Source organism: Amblyomma mixtum, chromosome 1 (assembly GCF_055824585.1).
Source record: "Amblyomma mixtum isolate Tamu chromosome 1, ASM5582458v1, whole genome shotgun sequence".
Lineage (NCBI taxonomy): Eukaryota > Metazoa > Arthropoda > Arachnida > Ixodida > Ixodidae > Amblyomma > Amblyomma mixtum.
Window position 1 is genome coordinate 188,931,062 of NC_143012.1, and position 4,898 is coordinate 188,935,959.

At 51.9% G+C, this 4,898-nt stretch overlaps 1 pseudogene; it reads left to right on the forward strand.

The window, feature by feature from the left end:
* Window positions 1–1,391: 1,391 nt before the first annotated feature.
* LOC149370278 (uncharacterized) lies at window positions 1,392–3,728 on the forward strand (annotated as a pseudogene).
* Window positions 3,729–4,898: the final 1,170 nt, after the last annotated feature.

Genomic DNA, 4,898 nt, shown 5'->3' on the forward strand with positions numbered 1-4,898 from the left:
ATGCACACAGGATGTCCTCCTGCAAATCAATCCGGAAGTTCTTGACCCCCTCGAATGCCCCCATAATGACCCTGTAGTACTCGCCTTGGATCTCAGAGGGATACTGAACCAAACTTTTGGAGCTGCTCTTTTACATGTAAACAAGAGCTTGACTGCTAAAATTGGTAAATACGACGAGCATTTTAGCGAAAAATGCGCATAACACGTTTTTTTTCGCGATTTATTGCCGTATCGCTGCACCTGGTGGCCGTTTGTGGAAGTTGCGACTAGACGTTATTACACCCGCGACTAGACGTTACTACACGATGTAAGGATGCCTTGAGGCCGGCAAACGCTTTTGTAACCAGTCGAATTCTCTATTCGACTCCTTACCTCCACTTACGGAAACAGATCACCCTCCGTAAAATTATTAAGCGTGCCCTTGACCTCCCCATCACTACTTGAAACAGCCGCTTTATGGCCCTTGCGGCAGTGAGTACATTCCTGGAGCTCCGGGAGGTGCACTTTACAAACCAGTACACGAGCTTGTCTCAAACAGAGTCGAGTCGCCACCTTCTCGCTCGACTCCATATCCAAAACTCCACTGCCATGGAAGACAGGTTTCTCATTCCAGAACTGTGGAGACGCGCCCTCCATGTGCGACCTCTTCCACTCAGCATGTCACACGAAGACCGTAATGGTCGGCGTCTGGCACGAGCGGAAGCCCCAGCCGACATTATGGCAACAAAACAGGTGCATACTACGTCGACGCCTCCGGTCCTCACCCCGGGGGATGGGACACAGTCACGGTAGTTCACAAAAGCAACACAGTTAACGGCCTCACCTTCAGAGCCCGCAGTGCAACAGAAGCAGGAGAGGTCGCGGTTGCTCTCGCGGCCTCACATTCCGATCCAAAATAGATAATCATCGACTCGCGAGGGGCCTGTTGGAGCGTCGAACAAGGCGGCACTGCCTTCCTAGCGTTTCGAATCTACCAAAATTGCATACGGGATACGGACACCGCTCACCGTTACCTTATATGGGCCCCCTGCTCATCAGGGGTTGGCAGGAAACGAGATATCAGACGCAGCCGCCCGCGCGCTCTCTCACCGGGCTGTTTTGTCGTCCCCACCCGATCAGAAACCCGATCGTAATCCGATCTATACCTTCAAAGATGTTACAACCTACTATCAAGAGTCATCGCGTTTCTCCAAGCGTTTCTCTAAAACGTCATCCATAGTATCACGCGGACACTCCACTTTTTCTCGACTCAACGAGTCAACATGCTGCATCTGTGTACCCGGCCGATGCTTTATTGCTTAGTAAAATTCCTGGATGAGGTCATACTAGCGAGCCTTGCGAACTGAGCGGCAGTTGTGAGACGCAAACGACGCGAAGAGCAAAGACGAAATTCCGACCAGGGGAGTCTCAGCTGATGGCGACAACGAAAGTGGTGCGACTGCCGTTGATCTGCGTGATCCTCTTTCGGCAATGAGTGCCGACCAGTGTGATGGTATTTCTGTGCGCGAACTGTTGAATGTTCTCATGGAATAGGACCGTACCGTGACGACGCTACTGGAACGCTTCACTCAGACAGCGACGCCGCAGCCCGTGTCAGCAGGGACGCCGGGTGGCATTCCTGCGTTCCAGGTAATGCGCGACCTCAGTAACAACATAACGACCTTTGACGGCTGCGAGGACGCACCCTCAGCAAACGACTGGATTGAAAATCTTCGTACAACGGCGACGCTACACAGTTGGCCTGAGTCTTTCATGCTTGAGACCGCGAAGTCCCGTTTGACCGGACCTGCGAGAGATTGGCTGCGTTCGAGGAGATCCGAAATCGAAACTTGGAAGGATTTTGAAGAGCGTTTTCGGCGAACCTTCGTGAGCCAAGCACGTGCGGCTGAACGCTGGCGGAAAATGCAAGAGCGTGTGCAACAGCGCAGCGAAGGCTCAGTGGATTATTTTCACGCCAAGGTGCGATTGTGCAGAGAGGCGAACTTGGACTTCTGGGACACTCGTGAACAGGTGATCACAGGACTACGCTCGAAACAACTCAGCACGATGCTGCTCGGAAAAAGTCATGAAGAGGACGATGATATCCTGCACGACATACAAGAATTCGAGAGGATTGAGCGTGAGAGGCAAGAGTTTTTCGGTTCAGCGCGTGAGCGTAGACCCATGAGCGACGAAGCACGTGCTCAGAACGCTAGTGCGTTGCATGCAAGGAAATCAGTCGACGAGGGAAGTACCAAGGATCGGAGGCCCCTTCTGTCAAATGAAAAAGGAAAGCGAAAGTGCTATAACTGTAGCCAGTTCGGTCATATGGCGAGAGACTGTCCGCAACCAAAACGACCAATGAAGTGTTTTCGCTGCAACGGAACGGATCACACACAGCGTCACTGCAAGGAAGTATCGCAGCGAAATGAAGCAAATGCGGTGAGTGAGCCAGTATGGCAGGCCAAGAGCGCAAGCGTATTACTGAAAGAAGTTACACTAAATGGAAGGTTCACCCTCATTGGACTCATTGACAGAGGCAGCTCTAGCTGTCTCCTGCGTGCATCTCCAGCAGCACGATGTTGCTCAGAAATTGACCCTGAGGCAACGGCCCTGTACAGTTTCGGAAGTAGCTCTGTGCCCGCGACAAAGAGCATTGGAAAATGCAAGGCGGATTTAGTCATCGACGGCGTTTTGGCAAGGGACATACCCATACTTGTAGTCCCAGATGAAGCCCAGTCCGTGGATCTGTTAGTCGGAAGGACATTCACTGAATTGCCTTATGTCACATATGCAAGAATAGGAGGTTGTTTGAGATTTTGGCACCGCTATGACTGTCCGTTCACCCACCTGGAGCACGATGAAGTCCACCAAAGACTTCGGCTGAAGGCTAGGGAGGAGTCTGTTTTACAGAAAGACACTGTGAACTGGATTACGCTGACTGCTGAGCAAAGGCTCACAACCCCCGTGGTGTACAGGCATTGTGGACAAGATGTTCTACTTGACATGAAGCTGGGCGAGGTCACGGTTCCCATGCAGCCTATAGGTGATCGTGAAGCTGTCATACTGAAAGGTCAGCCACTTGGGAGAGCAACACCATTCGAGGTACTGGAAGTTTTTGCTGGAGGCCCGAGCGTGGATTACGCAGAGAAGCGAAATAGCATGAGCAAGGAAGTGTGCATGCTTCCTGAGCAACAGCCGATACGGCGCTGTGAGGTGTGCGTGGGACCCTCTGTGACGGAGTCACATCATTCAGATCTGGTGGATGTTTTGAACGAAGTCCGACTATGTTTCGCAATGAATGCGGCAGAATTGGGTTGCACGACGGCGTTGGACATGGACATTGTTGAGGTCCCGGGTAGCACCCCTGTTGCATTGCGACCACATCGAACAAACGCCGAAGGGCGAGACACATTAGAAAAATCTTTAAAGAGTGGAAGGACCTTGGTCTGGTGACCGAGACAAACTCTGATTATGCAAGCCCTGCGCTTGTTGTAGACAAGAAGAACGGTGAAAAGCACTTGGTTGTTGACTATCGCAGACTGAATGCTCAGACTGTGAAGGAGAAGTATCCCCTTCCAAATATTGATGATCAATTCGAAGGTCTTGCAGGAGCAACCTTCTACAGCGTCCTAGACCTGGCTCAGGGCTACCTGCAAGTACCCCTGACAGGAGACGCCAAGAAGAAAACAGCGTTAATCACTCCAGACAAGACTGGTCAATTTGAACGAATGATTTTCGGCCTTACAAATGCGGCTGCAGTGTTCCAACGGCTTATGAACCGAGTACTTGGACCACTAAGGGCCGGAATCGTCAAGTGTTATTTGGATGACACAAAACGCTGAATCGAGTTTACACGAGACGTGAAACGTATGACACTGTCCGGAACATTCTGCGAGAAATTTTACGGAGTCTCCTTTTATTTCAGACACGCGGTGCCGACTACTATACTACGCCGGCGGCTTTTCGACCGAACGAGCTGTATACGCTGCAGGTTATGGTTTATGGATGTTTACCGTCCCAAGGCAACTCAGGCTGTGAGGAACGCCGTAGTGAAGGGCTCCGGAAATTTCGACCAACTGGGGTTCTGTAACCTGCGCTGACATCGCACAGTACACGGCCTCTTCGCCTGCATCGAAATTCGACCACCGCGGCCGGAAACGCACGCGCGTCTTTCGGGCCAGCAGCTGAGCGCCGTAGGAAGAACGAACGGCGCAAGGCCGAGCCAGACGCTGATACGCCGGAGAAGAGAGAGGAGCGCCTGGCCAAGAGACGGAGTCGGGACGCGGAGCGGCTGGCCTGGCCTGTCTGGAACGCGATGTGGCGATGGAGGACGAATGAAGGCCCGCCGTCTTTAATGTAGCCACAATTAGACGTAACAGGAAGGGGTTGACGGAAGCTAAACAGTACACGTAACCGGAGGGACAAACCAAAGCTAAACGACAAGGTGTGACCAGGTTAAACCTGTACCTCTGGCTACATATAACCTGGCATAGCTGAGCTAATCCAATGCCAATTTTTTCTTTAGTTTTTCTTTAGAGCTGTCGGCCACTGAGCCGGAGTACTCCGCGTTCGAAGCCGACTGCGGCGGCCCAGTTTCGAAGGAGTCAAAACGCAAAAAATTTCTGGCGGTGGCGAAAAACATTTATTATCTAACAAATTATTACTTAGAGGTGATTGGCATAGGGCCCTATTGACCATTTCCTCTCACAGTACTAGGCTGTGCCCCTATTCCGGGGCCACATTGACAAGCAACGCCGCCCGGGTTCGTTGAACCAAGGCCTTTTGGGTCTTCAGGTCTTCACAGCCGAGCAGGGCCGCCTCCCTATCTTCTCTGGCCGCCCTATCTTCTCTGGTGGGGTTGGGGTTGGAGGGGGGTGGTGAAAACATTTATTAAAAAGTTGGAGGCTTATAAAGGT